This window comes from Python bivittatus, unplaced genomic scaffold (genome assembly GCF_059951505.1).
Source record: "Python bivittatus isolate LINGU-HERP-01145 unplaced genomic scaffold, Pbiv_v1 ctg000700_np1212, whole genome shotgun sequence".
Taxonomy (NCBI): Eukaryota; Metazoa; Chordata; class Lepidosauria; order Squamata; family Pythonidae; genus Python; species Python bivittatus.
In genome coordinates, this window is record NW_028277098.1 from 77,230,672 (window position 1) to 77,245,203 (window position 14,532).

The 14,532-nt window shown below is 37.9% G+C and overlaps 1 protein-coding gene across 1 annotated transcript in view; it reads right to left on the bottom strand.

The window, feature by feature from the left end:
- The window catches only part of LOC103051092 (disks large-associated protein 4-like), a 308,223-nt gene that overhangs the window by 235,858 nt on the left and 57,833 nt on the right, over positions 1–14,532 (bottom strand). The window contains exon 2 of the mRNA XM_088154030.1: positions 3,491–3,663. The gene's annotated coding sequence lies outside the window, so the exon portion shown is untranslated. The remainder of the gene's footprint in view (positions 1–3,490; positions 3,664–14,532) is intronic.

Sequence of the window (14,532 nt, forward strand, 5' to 3'; positions counted from 1 at the left end):
TGCAAGCCAACATTTGGAGAGCCAGATGTTGCCTACCTCTCGCTATGTGAACAGACATGTTAATCATCAAGGTGTCATAAGCTTTTTTCTTAGGTTTTTTTTTTTACCCTATGAATGGATCTGTTCAAGGAGCACACATAGCTGTTTATTTAAAAGGCTACAGACAAAGAGGCAAGAGGAAGGGGGCAGGAGCAACAATAAAGCATTTGGGACACGTTAGATATGTGGGAAGGCTGAAGGCATGAGGACAGAAGACAGAAGCAAAGGCATGCCAGCAAATTTTATATCTCTAAGAGGACGACAAGAAAGGGGAAGGTAACTTTTCATGCCATTCAGAGATGCTTAAGCTATGAAATCCATTTGTTAGAGAGTATGTTAATGAGAGAAGCATGAATAGGAATCCTCCAGTGTAAAACAATTTGGACAATGAAGGGTCTCCTCCGCAGGTTTTGAAAGAGGAAATACAAAAACTCTATAATGGGACTGTATATGAAGGGAAACCCACAACACACACACCCTGGAAAATAAGTCCACAGTTCTACATGCATGCAATCTGTTATTAAATCAGTGTACTGCTGAGGACAGATGGGCTTGCTCTATTTAGCCCAGTGCTTCTCAGCCTTGGCAACTTTAAGATGTGTGGGCTTCAGCTGCATGCTGGTTGGGGAATTCTGGGAGTTCTTAAAGAAGCCAAGGTTGAAAAACACTGATTTAGTCTATACAACATGGGTGAGAGTGCAGAAAAGTGTGAGGCTTACACAGGAAACAGCTCAGTAGATTATTACCATTATTATTATTAGTTGATTAAAATTAGGACTATCATATCTGGGCTGGAAATGGCAGCAGAGAGGTAAGAATATTTTGCATCTTTTCACCGTCATCTAGTGAAAGCTGTGTGTTGTCTTTTCCGCCCCTCTCCTACAGCTTGAGAAAAAGACTATGAGCTGCAAGGAATATTAATTTAAAATCATGTCGCTGAAGAGCAGTTGAGCGTATCACTATAACAAGCTGCTGAGAAGGCATTTTAATAGACATGTTTCCTCCACTTTTATGACCTAGGAAAGTTTTGTGGATCATCCCTTTTTTAACATCTTTTCTTCTTTTTCCCCCTTCCATCATCATGGCTGAGCCCTTCTTGCTATCAGCACCTTCTTAAAGATCTATTGATCTATTAAGTGACAAGGGGCCTCAGTACAGACCTCAGAAACTTTGAGATACTACATTTGCTATTAAGATTTCATATGCAGCTCTTGCATCTTTGTTCTACATCATAGGAATTATGCTATTGATTTGAAGATAATGAAAAAGCAGTTTTCGTATAAGATAGTTCAACTATAACTTTGAAAATATTAATCTTCCAGACTCATCTCCAAGTGGGATGGATGGATCAGTTAGTTTCTGGCCCACATCAGTTATAAATGTATTCATTCATAAACTTATTGGGTTCCATTTCTACATCAATCTACATTTTTCAAAGACACATTAAAATATGCATTATTTTAACACATTTCTTCACTAATTTCTGTACACATATACATCTCGTTCAGCTTTGTAGGCATGTTATGCTAAAGGAGATATTTTAGGTTCATGTGACACCCATAAATAAGAGGCAGGGCTTAGATTGTGTAGCCACGCCATCATCCTGACTTTCTTTGACCCCTGCAAATGTCCTGCACATAACCCATATTTGAATCAAGGACATATAGCGACATTCTGAGAAGTGTAAAAACAAAAGGATAATTGTATTCTGATTTGGATATTAATCAAATCCTGGTCTGGAAGTGCAAATCAAATCCCTTGTAATTATATGCAAATCTGGCAATTAGTTATAGCAAAATTCCAAGTCTGGAGTTAATATTACTATAACCTCAATAAAATGGGGCTGCTGGCTGATGTACCTCCATTTAATGCCCCTCCCCATCAGGTGCATCTGCAATGGTGGGGGCAAAATGGTGGGCATAACAGTCATTCAAAGTCCATAGAACGCACATAGAAAGGGATGGGGCTTCAAACTGCTGTTGCATCCACCATTTTGGCTGCCTTGGCCCGCATTGTGAATGCCTCTGCTCTCCACCACTTTTCAATAAGTCCTAGGAGAGAAGAGCAATTAGCAGTGTTCAGAGGCTATGTGAGATTCGTGCCATCAGTTAGTTTGCACCCTGAGCTTGCAATTTCTCTGGTTCCGCAAGACGTCAAGAATACAGCATAGCTTTCTCATTCATAGCCCTCCAGCTTTATTATCACTGCCAAGCCAGAGATACTGTAGCACACATGGTGAGTTAAACTGTGGCAGAAGCTAGCACTTTCCCTATGTTCACTGACTATTTTGCACAGAGATTTAGCTTTGCATTGTTTCTGCATGCAACAGTGAATAACCCCAGAGGTTTGTATCATGCAAAAACCTCAAGCCTCTGCATAACAATGGCAATTCAGAACTGTCTTGCTTCTAACAGAGAAATAGTATTAACAACAAATGAAAGTCATCCCTCTGCTAAAGATAGGAATGGGCCCTCATTACAGTATGTATTGATTGTTCCATACATATTGCAGAGGTACTGATAAATCAACATCTGATAAATCAACATCTAATCCACAACTATCATTCACTAAGAAGTACAGTTCAAACTCAGTCTGTCAATGATTGTAACAGAGGAAACACTGAAGAAAACCCCAAACTGTAGAATAGCATTTCTCCTTGACATTAAATGGGCCATCCATGTATTACTGCATCAGCAAACCCATCCATATGTCCACTATATAAATAATTAAAATGCATATGGTGTTTTTAAAAGACATTTTGCATTCATCCCCTTTCATTAGCTGCGCTCACTTTGAAAATGATTAATAAAAATGAATTAAAAAAAAAAAAGAAAACGATTCTGAAGAAATGCTTTGGACCTCACATGAGCATAGCACCTCTCTGTTATTCATTGAAATATGTGTTTTTCAAGGTTTCACATGAGCCTGAAAACTGATGCAGTTCCTTTAAGAGCCACACAATTCATTACCATGCTATGCTCACACCCAGTCTGAAACTCTCCTTCCAAATTATTTTTGAAGTCTGCACAGCCCTTTCCATTCATTTCAGAAATTTCTAAGGGCGTAACAGCATCTGAGTCTGAAGGTGTAAAAGATAAGCATTTCTGATACTATACATAAAATCTTGCTGCTCATGTACTAAGTAGAAATAAATCACCATAGAAGCAAAGGCTTTCAAGCAACCATCCAACATCTGAAATCGAACTTCAGAGATGATAGAACAATCAAACTGTATATAACTAATTTCTTCTATATATTTCTGGGATACATTAAAGACTGAAATTCTCCCTTAGCTTAGCTCTACTTGAAGCTTATAAATGCACAGCAGAACCACCTAAATATGCAAGTGTCAAGACTTTCAGACCATAATGGAGGTCTCAACCTTGTTGATATGATTTTAAGAAAAAAAATCAAAGATCTTGTACATTATTAAAAAGAATCCATGGCTCACCATAAAATCAATCATCCAGAGGTTCAGTTTCCCTTCAAGATAGATCCTGCTTTTAAGGTGTGCTTCTGATCACTCAGTTGCTTCCCACGTGGAAATTGTGTTGTGTGAAAGGAGCACGAGGAAACAATTTGTCAATGATGGGCACAAAGGAGCAGGCTGAAAATCTCTTCAGTCTAGGGAGAGAAAGAAAAACATAAATTAAAAAACTGAGACACAGTCATATTTTTTAAAAATGATTTATATAATATCAATATGTGTCATAGCTTAATGGATCCCTGCCACATAGTGATGATAATTTAAAATTTAATGAAACAGGGAGTGGTAGAAAAGATGAGGAAGAGAAGCAACTGTAGTCAGGAAAATAATACATGGATTTATTTCATATGCATTTATGCTTATATTTAGGGTTGCCAGTAATTGAAATAAATATTGTGATTTATGGAAAGGAGCTGTAGTCAGAGTCACTGCTAGAGACTAGTGACATAAGGGCATCAAATGACTTAAAACAAGTTGGATTGTTCTTCTGTGTACTACTATTTTTAATGCTGGTAATTGTTATTCAAGTTTTCAGAGAAGTATTTTCCCACATTTCTTGCAGATGTTGAAGGCCTGGGAACTATGGAGCTTCCAAAATCATTGTTTAGTGCATGAGAGATGTCCTCTGGGGGCCCATCATTAGCACTGTTACATAATGGTTGTAATGGAATGGAAGTGGGACATGCAGTCCCATATGAAATATTCATTTCCAGAAGGAAAACTGGTGAGGTTGTGCCTTGATATTCCAGGATGTTTATTGGGCATCTAAGCCGATCATTCTCTTTTTTTTACTGGGCAGGTGGTAAAATTTCCTTGTTAGCTACTTATATGCCATTAATCAATTAGACTCCAAGCAACTTCAAGGACAAATACTATACTTGTCACCTCAACAGCAGTATTGGGGAGGGAGGCGGATAAGGGGAGTCAAACTGATATCAGCCATGCCAAAGTATCCAACCCCTTTTCTACATGAGTCATGATGTCATATTTATGTCTAGAAGGACAGAGCTTATGTCATGAGTTTGCTTTCATCATTCTGAGGAAAGTAGCAAATTCATGTGAATATCGCTGCATCTCAGTTTGTCTCCAGTATAACATATAGCTCTTCCAAATACAATCTTGTAAACTCTTTCATACCATCCATCTACCTATCTATTGTCTTCTTCTTCTGCTACATAATGTAGAGAACCTTCTGGGAAGGGATGAGGGGGAGATTGGAAGAAACTTAAAGATGGAAAGCAATATATATCCAGTTCTGAATGATAAGAGTAGTAAAACTGGAAAGGCTATCAACAGCATGGAGAGTCAGGATATGATAATGGGGGTGGGAGTCTGTGCTAACAGAAGCATCAGACCCCTCAGTTCATGATATGGATGAAGAGATGCTTTTCCATGCATTTAAAGGCCAGTTTATATAGTAATAAGATTAGAAACAGCAAACTACCTCTAAAGAAAACTAAAATGAAAACAACATGCTGGAATTAATCTGCCTTGAGCCAAGGAGGTAAAAATGTCACAAACAACAGAAATACAACTATAGTTCTTTGTAGTTCATACTTCTTCTGGTTATATTTTTGAATAGGTTTCACAATTTCACAGTAAATTCACATGACCATCTTTGAATTTATAATCTGTGTTAACATTTTGGCCAGCCAAAATAGATTGGACAGATATTGGGACAGTTTTTAAGTGCCACACTGGGCAAATGACACATTTTCAGAATAACCACATGATTTTTACCATCTATTCCACCCTCAGAAAATACCCCATCAGGCAATTCAATCTGACTTTAACACTGATGATCTGAAAGTGCCCTCTATATTACGTGAGCAGCAGACTAGTTAGAAAACAGAGCAAATTGACCACAGTAGAATATTTTCACTCTGTCGTCCAACAGAGTTGGACAAGTTATGGCAGGAAAGAGCGGTGTGCTAAACTTTCCATGTCTGCTTCTTCTTGTTTCACTAGGCTAGAATTCAGAAGGAACTACAGCTCCTCAGAAAAAGGAACTATGCAGAGAAGAGTAGCAGATTGAGATACAACACATGGTAGCCCATGTTGCATGCTGTTTATCCAGTCATTGTGATAGCAGGAATTGGAATTAGTGTAAATAGTGTAAATAGTTTTTTTTATATCTATCTGCAGTAGCAGTTAACTGCATAGGAGTCTGTCCTATGCAAATGTCAAAATCTATCCACTTCCGGAGGAAGACATGGCAGACTGAAGGCAACTCTGCAAAAAGCAAAGCTGACAACCACAGCAAAATGAAGAGCCGGTGAGTAGACTGGCTCTTCAAAACCTGTCTGGACAAGGAGAGGACTTGAGATCACTCACAAGTGTTCCAGAGAGCTGTTCCTCACAAGGAGACTGCAAGATAGCAGTCTCCAGCAGGTTTAGAGCTCTGGGAGATGAAGGAATAGCTATCTTGCTCAAGGTGCAGTCGGCATCTTTGAAAAGACACTAAGTTCACATACTTCCTTTTCTAATCACTTGGTGTGTACACATAACTATTCTAGGAAACTTTACCAGCATTTGTAAAAACAATGCCTTACATCTGAAGTACAAAAAATGCGGTGTAGGCCAGACTAGATTTCTTCTGAGCAAAGAGAACAATGTGTAATAGTAAAATAGGAAGCTCCCTTACATCAAGTCAGATCATTTCTCTATCTAGCTAACTTACATCTACCCTGGACTGAGTTCCCACACTGCATTGTCAGGGTTGGGTTTAACTACAAAGTGTTGAACTAGAGACAATGGCCTGGTGAATACATAGGTTCTATGTATTTAAAATCATAAAACTATGATTTACAAACCACAATGGCTGGGTTCACCTGTTATGCTAAACCCAAAACTGAACAAATGACATGATTCTTTAGCACAACAACCTAGTGAACCTAGTCTGGTATACTCTCCAGGGTTCTTTCCCAGCTCTGCATGAGGGTTGAACATGGGTCCTTCTATAAATAAGCTTGAGCTCTACCACTGAGTAATAGCCTGCAAAACTCCCTGCTTCTTCTAATAGCTAGTAAAATCTGAATAATGCCTAATTTACAACATCTGCCCGGGTACCGGAATTCTCTCTCTTTTTTAGTTTTACGTTTCTTTTGTTAACCTGATAATTAATTGTTTTAAACTGATAGTTTAAACTGATAGTTTAAAACATCTGAAAATCACTGATAGCATAATCTGAGAACCATTGACAGCATAACCCTATGCTATTAATTCAGTGGGATTTATGCCTGCATAAATGTGCAAGTATATACTGTAAAATGAGCCTTTAACCTTATGTGACTTTCAACCAGACAAAAGTGTTATGGCCCATGGTGGATGATAAGATATGTTGATGGGTTCATAGGGAATACTGCATTATTTGACAACAGTTCCTAAAAACAACATTTGAGGAGGAAGAGATTTTATAGAATATTCAAGAAGAGGTGCCAAATGAGTTGCTTTTCAAGCTAGCCTTTATGCAAGGAACTTCCTGAGTTTGCTTTCATTTGCTTTTAATCATCACATATTTGTGTGTTCAGCTCCAATCTCCCTATCTTTCTCTGGCAATGAATGAAAAAAAGCCTGTGCAGTTTATGTAAAGTCATTTATAAAGCAGCGGCAGCTGGATTAGAAAGGTGAAGCCCAACAAGCAGATGAAAAGATAATTGTTTGTGATAGAAGAGAAAGCATGACATGCATCTCCTTTTTCACCCCCATCCAGATGGGACCTGGAATAATCCAGATTCTGTTGGCAACCACTACCAACCACTAACACCTCCTCCACCTTTCTGTGACTCTTTGCTGCCTTTTCTATATATCTATCTGTAGATGGGAATATTGTAATGGGAGAATACTTATATCAGGAAACGGTTTAATTTTTGTTTTTTGTTCGTATACTTCTTAATTTATTTTCTATTTGGGAATCACATTAGATTTGGGAAAGGAGCAATCAAAATTATGTATGTAAAGGTGTAACAATTAAATCATTAAATTAATTGAATAATATTAATATTTAATCTATTAATGTTATTCCTCACCCACTTTTATCATGATATGCTGTTTAAAGCTGGTACATCACTGATTTAAAGCTACTACATAGGGAAGTGAGCACTGTTTATTGGGCCAAAATAAAAGACTGAAAGTGGTTTTTCAATATATCAGATATACAGTATCCTGGATAAACCCAAAGCTTACAGTGATAAGATAGGTGAAAGGAAAAGGAAAAGGAAAAGGAAAAGCTCTGGATGGATGAGAATTCCTAAAGAAATAGACACTAGAGTACAATTGCAAATAATTCAATTAAAAAAAAAAAAAGGAAGAAAGCAGTATGGCTACCCAAAAAGTTCTGTGAAGATCTGAAAATACAAAGAACTTATAATGGATAGATGGCCAGGTCACAAAGGAACTGTAGAGCTGGTATCAGGAAAGCAGAAACTCAGAATGAGCTGAGGTTGGTGAATGATGCTAACTATAAGAGACAGGGTTTCTTTAGATATAGTATGTTCAAAATAAAAGGAAAAGACTTGATATACTCATTGCTCAATGAAGAGGACCAAATACAGATAATGAAAGGTAGAGGAAGCATGGCTTCTGGAATTCTTTCCAGGCACTTTATTAGCAATGACCATGGGAGGTACCTGGTCATTGTTTTCTTCTAGGTAAAGAAACTATACTGCATGTGTGTATTCCTGCTCTCCTCTTATGTTGTAGTTTATGTATTGGTGCACATACTGCATGTGTACCAGGAAACACAAGGTAGGCTGCATATGCTGCATTTAGACCATGTGACCAGAGGAGAGAGAGGGAGGCGCTTAGAATGGAGCAATTGGCAGCATTCCAAGTAGTTGCCCTACTGCTTGTCGCATAAGGATTCATTGGAGGACTTTTTTTCCTAGAAAGTTATTCTCCACAGCTCCCACCCAGCAGGATCAGGCCCATTTTCAAACTCAATATTTTTTGAGGGGGAGGGGGCAGTTTTTCCCACCATACAAAATTCAGTCCCATTCAATTCTGTTTTTGGAGAGGTACCTGACTGACCGATGGACAGACAGTCCCAAGCTCCTTTACATAATCTATTTTTAATGTTCCATTCGGTTGGAAAAAAAAAATAAAAAGGCAGAGTTAACTTTTATTTTAATTCAGTCCTCTCCAACAACAAATAGCATATATTCTACCAGGAAATCGTAAAGAATGTTATGAAGGGGAAAGTTGAAGCTTGAGATGGATAGAAACAGGGACAGAGAATACAACTACACTCTGAATTAGTTCAAATCTCCAGGATTAAGTGCTTTCTAGAGTCATGAAGGAATTAGCTAATAGTCTGGGTGAACTATTATGGATATAAATGTGGAGTCCTTGGGGTTCTCTGAGCTTGGTTGTTTTCTTGCAAATGTTTTGTTATCCAGCTAGGTAACATCTTCAGTGCTAGAATGGGATGGGGTTTGCTCCCTGTTTATATACAGTGGCATGCCCTGCCAGGGTTGGTGGGGGTGGGGTTTTTGTTTTGTTCTGTTTTTTCTTCTGGTAGTTCCTTGATTAAGGTATTGTTTACTGCTTGATTGTATGTCTGGTGATAATCTAGATGTTAATCTCTGCTTATCTGGTGATGATTGCTGGTGAGGAGATGTTCCAGAATGAAAGGTTTGAAAGAAAACAACCAAGCTCAGAGAACCCCAAGGACTCCACAGTTCAACCCTGAGCTACACATATTCTCTTCTACTGTATATAAATGTTCATATATTAAAAAATAATAAATTCATAATTATATAATTATATAATTACAACATAATTAATCGATACTCTTACATTAATATATAAAATTTGAGAAACACTGGAGAATTGGTGAAGTGTCAGGTGACTAGGGGACAGCAAGCATTGTCTGTAACTTCACAATGGAGGCAAAGAAACATCCAGCAAATCATAGATCAGTTAGTCTGACAATGATATACTGGAGAGAGGTATCTAGTGCAGTGCTACAAGATTTAGTTACAGGCCCTCTGTTCTTCAAAGGTGAAGAGAATGCTGTTGAATTTACAAATAGATTCACATGGTTATATCATTAGCCAGTATTTTTATTTTAAAAAAAATTATCCTTATAAAAATTCCAGTCTGAATTTTATTGCTAATTGTGGGGAAGCAATTTTGATATTATCTGCAGAGTATATATAGTTTATTTTAAGAACACAGATTTGTACTGTTGTACTTCTGTATTTTATTCAGCACTTGAATACTCCCTTGCAAGAATTTTAAAGGCTTGAAATGTGTCAACAGTGGCTTAAATAAATAATTGGCATGCATTAAAATACTAAGATTTGGGCTTGTACTACAGCAATCCCACCACCTTTATTGCTATCATTAAAAATGAATTCAATTATATTTCAAAGAAAATGCTCAAGATGATATCCAGAAACAGAAACAGAAAGAAATCTTTGAAATAAAACATTAACACCCACCAGTTTTATCATGTAACCCACAGAACCTTAGCCAGCATTTGAATGCCTTTCAGATCTGTGTGTCTCAAAACTCAGAGAACATCAGAATACATTTAATCCTGAGATGGATGGAAAAAAAAGAAACCATACTATTATTTCAAGTAAGACCTTAGTGAAGATGGAAACAGGCTGTTTCTTAACACAGAGTGAGTGCTCAGAGAGAGGCGGTTAGGACTTGCTTTGCAATGAGATGCAAATAATTGCTTTCAGGGCTTGATTGTACCTTCCATTTTGCTTACACAGCATGCTGAAGCACCTGAATAAGTTGGTTGCTGGGTGGTGCTGATTAATGACCAGTATTGATAATAAGACCAGAATCAGGGTGATGGAAGGACAAAGGAAACATCTGTGGAATACATGCAATGCATGCATTTATCTGCCCTGCTCCATAACTCTCTGTCTCTGCCAGCATGACCCACTTCTAGCAATTCTTGCTTGATATCCCTAAACCCTTAACCATTATATGACTGGGATAATTTTATGGCAGACACCATGAGACTCCCTGTTAGAAAGTGTAGGGGCATCATTAAAGTGACCCAGCTTTGCCTCTTTTCAGACGAGTTAGAAACAGCCTATTGGTGATGAGATTCTCTGGGTCATCCAGAGGAGCCTGGCTCATTACCAGGATAACATATTAATTCTTACCTCTTCTAATTAATGTTCATTGGCTGTTTGGAGAAAGACTCCTCTCTGCTGTGTTCCAACAGCCCATTTAACCTGTGGACCAAATTAGTCATTGTCTGGGTTCATATAACACATTGAATCAGATACTTGCCAAATAGTTAATTTAGTTTACTTATTCTCTATTCTGTAGCAAACATCAGGTGGGCTTATTTTTCAGCTAAGTCTGGTTTTTCTATCTTTCACTCAAATGTTCTTTAAGAAAGAATTCTTGATTTGTTAGTAAAAGTCTTTTTTTCCTTGACCTTTTGTAGCTTGCCACTATTTTTAGCAAGGTGTTTTAGGATTTTTTGCAGACTCTGCAGTCAAAAAAAAAGTGCCATTTTGGCTAGAATCAAAATGGGTTGGGTCTACAAGAAACTTGTTTTGTTTTCCCCTGTGACTCCTTCTCTCTTTTTACCCTTTTACTATTATTTAAGTACTGATTTTCCTAAGTTTGGAGTGGGGTACCTTTAATACCCTGGATGATATTTACACTCACAGTATTTTCAACCAAACAGAGCCAATGTTACTGGATGATGTGAATTGCAGTTTGGTAAAATCTTAGAGGAAAACGGATTATTCACTGCTATTCTAAATAAGCTATATTTAATATGCTAATTTTTTATAAATCACTTTCACATACTTTGAATCACAAAGCTGTCGGCTAGACTGGGCAGTTTAAAAACTATATCCTGGAAGAAGTCAATGGCAAACCACTCCATGGACATGGACATGTAATCAACAGGATTCAAACCTGATTCAAGCAAGCCTTTAAGTTTACCATACTCAGCACAGCATTATGAGAGGGAGTCCATGGCTGCCTGGCTGCATTCAAAATTTTGTACCATGAATATAATGTGCTTCTGTTCATCGAAAAGCTGTGTTTACTGAAAGCAAGCTAGATAAATGCATTGTTACTTTTTTCTTTTGAATATTGATGTCTATGTTTTTCCCTTGAAAACAGAGCAAATTACCTAGAAAAGTTAGCCTGATTGACGTTGCCACAATATATCTGTGAGATTTGAAAGACCAGAATTCTATTTTTTTCCTCTAGCTTGGGGTGATGTTTCTTCACTCTCAGCTATTGTCACTTTCTAGGTTTCACACGCTCTAAATCAGGCTAATTAAGACAAATAGTCAAAACTCTATGCAAGCATTGACAAGCCAACGTGTTCTGCATGAAGCAGAAGGAAAAGTGGCAGGATAGAAAACAGATAAGATAGCCTTCTCAGACCTCCTGTTGGACTATATGTTTCACTGGCCAACACTGGCTTGGGATAATAGGATTTAAAATTCAACACATTGTAAAGTCATTACATTGTGGGAGGAAAGCTTAAAAAGTAGAAAGGACAGAAGAGAAGCAAGCTGGATGTAATGAGGCCTGAGAAAAAACACAGACGAGATAAAAAAATAAAATAATACATTTGCAGGAATGGGTAATCTGTGGCCTCCCAGATGTTGCTGGATTTATTGGAGACATGGTATAGTTTAGTGCAGTGTTTCTCAACCTTGACAACTTTAAAACGGGTGGACTTCAACTCCCAGAATTCCTCAGCCAACTCCCAATTCTGGGAGTTGAAGTCCACCCATCTTAAATTTGACAAGGCTGAGAACACAGGTCTAGTGGTTAAGGTACCAGACTTGTCATACTGACTCTCAGGTTCAAGTCCCCGCTAACTGCACAACTCAGGTGACTTTGATCCAGTAACTTTCTTCTGCTGAATGCAAGGATTGGGAGGAAACTTGGAGATCATCTTGGGCAACCCCTTGGTATAGGAAACCATGTCTATAGCATTCCAACAGATGGTCATAGAGCCTCTGTTTAAATACCTCCAGCAAAGGAGAGTTCACCACTTCCTGAGACAGTCTGTAACACTGTCAAACAGTCTTACCATTAGGAAATTTTTCCTGATATCCAATAAAACTCTGCTTCCTTGTAATTTAAACCAATTCTTTTGGCCATGTGTCCTGGAAAAACTCTAAACAATTCTGTCCTGTCTTCTATGTGACAGTTCTTCAGATACTTGAGGACAGCTATCATGGCTCTCCTCAATCTTCTTTTCTCCAAGCTAAACATATTCATCACCTCCAACCATTCCTGTCCAGTTTTTCCTTCCCTGCCCTTTATTAGATTGATTGCTTTCTTGTGGGCATACAAGTGCTAGTAATGTCCTTATTAAAGTGCAGTGCCCTAAAATGGATGCTGTACCATAGTGTTAACCCATATTAATGATCCACCAAGACACACAGATCCTTTTCACATGTACTGCTACCCAGTAGAGCTCCCCCATCCTATACTCGTGCAATAGGTTTTTCCTACCTAACATAGGACTTTATATTTGTCCCAACTGAAGTTCATGTTGCTGATTTCTGCCCATTGTTCAAATCTGTCAAGAACCCCCTAAAACTTGATATCCTTCCCTATCTTTGTGTCATCTGCCAATTTTATAATAATATTTTAAATCTCTTATCTAAGTCATTTATAAATATGCTGACCAGGACAAGGCTGAACAGAACCCTGCAGAATGCCACTTGCTACTTCCTTCCAGTTTGATTTGGACCCATTGTTACACACTTTGAGGGTTCTACCATCTCTGTATCCATCTAATGATAGATCTCAGCCCAACCTACTTCAGGGTTGTAATGATGTGGATAAAATGAGGGGAGATTCTCATGTAAGCCACCTTCAACACTTAGAGGAATTGTGTCATGTAAATAGTAAGTAATAACTACTCCCAATAAACCCAGCCACTCTGATGAGGAACTATGGGAGTTATATTTCAGTAGCAGCATTTGTAGGGACAACAGTTTAAAAGAAAAGTAGCAATTAAACCTAGTAGAAGTTATCTAGAAGGCCTGCACAAAAGAGGAGAAGACTTAAGAAGAAGAAAAATGATACTGTCCATCAAGGAGAAATGGGAGGATTTTGGTTCATTTGATCTCAGACAATTTTCATTGCCCAGATATACCTGCCAGTTAGATTCTCCAGGATCACTGAACAAGGCATGCATCTGTTTTTCATTCCCATCTCACAGAACTTCTCTCTGCATATCAATCAAATATCTCCACATCAATATTTGTCTTCTCACACTAAGAAAGATGAGGATAAAGTGAAAGATTTTCACACAATTTTCTGAAAAAAAAAAGCATGAAATGTTGAGATATTTATTTCATGTTTTGCAGCAAATTCTACCTCAATCCACAATTCACAATCTCTACCCTTTTGTTCCCATCTAATATTCTATTTCTTGATTTTATCTATTACAAATTTGTGCTTCTTTGATTCAACTGACACCAGCTTCCTTATCATGGATTATACAGCCCCTATTTCTGGACACTCTTCATTTTGGTTGAATTCATACATTTCTCTAAGTCATACTGTGTTTGTCTGGTGCATGGTGTAGCATGATAACTGAATCCAACCATTGTGGCTTACTGGATGAATCACAGTGTGGCTTGATGTGTAAATCCAGTAATGGTCTCTTCCATCCACAAATTGCAGAACTGTTCTGTGGAACAGGTCAGTCCTCAAACAAACATTATATGCATTGATCCACCAAGGTGCTAAAGTCTTTGTTGATTTTAATGGGAGATAATGGAGTTCAACACATCACAAAGCCAAGTGTGTCCATTATTCTTCCAGAATTACAAATATATTTTAAAGCATCCCAATTTGGTGAGGTCAAGTGTGAAGCGTATTGCAAACAGATTCATTGTAAATTGCTCCCTGTTCATGTCCATAATAACCTTCGCTTCTAAAAGCATTGGAAGTACCTAGCACTGAATACACCCATCTAAAGAGGTGAAAAGCATTTTTACCAGAATGACACACTGCTTCACCAATTTAATTTTCAGCTTCAT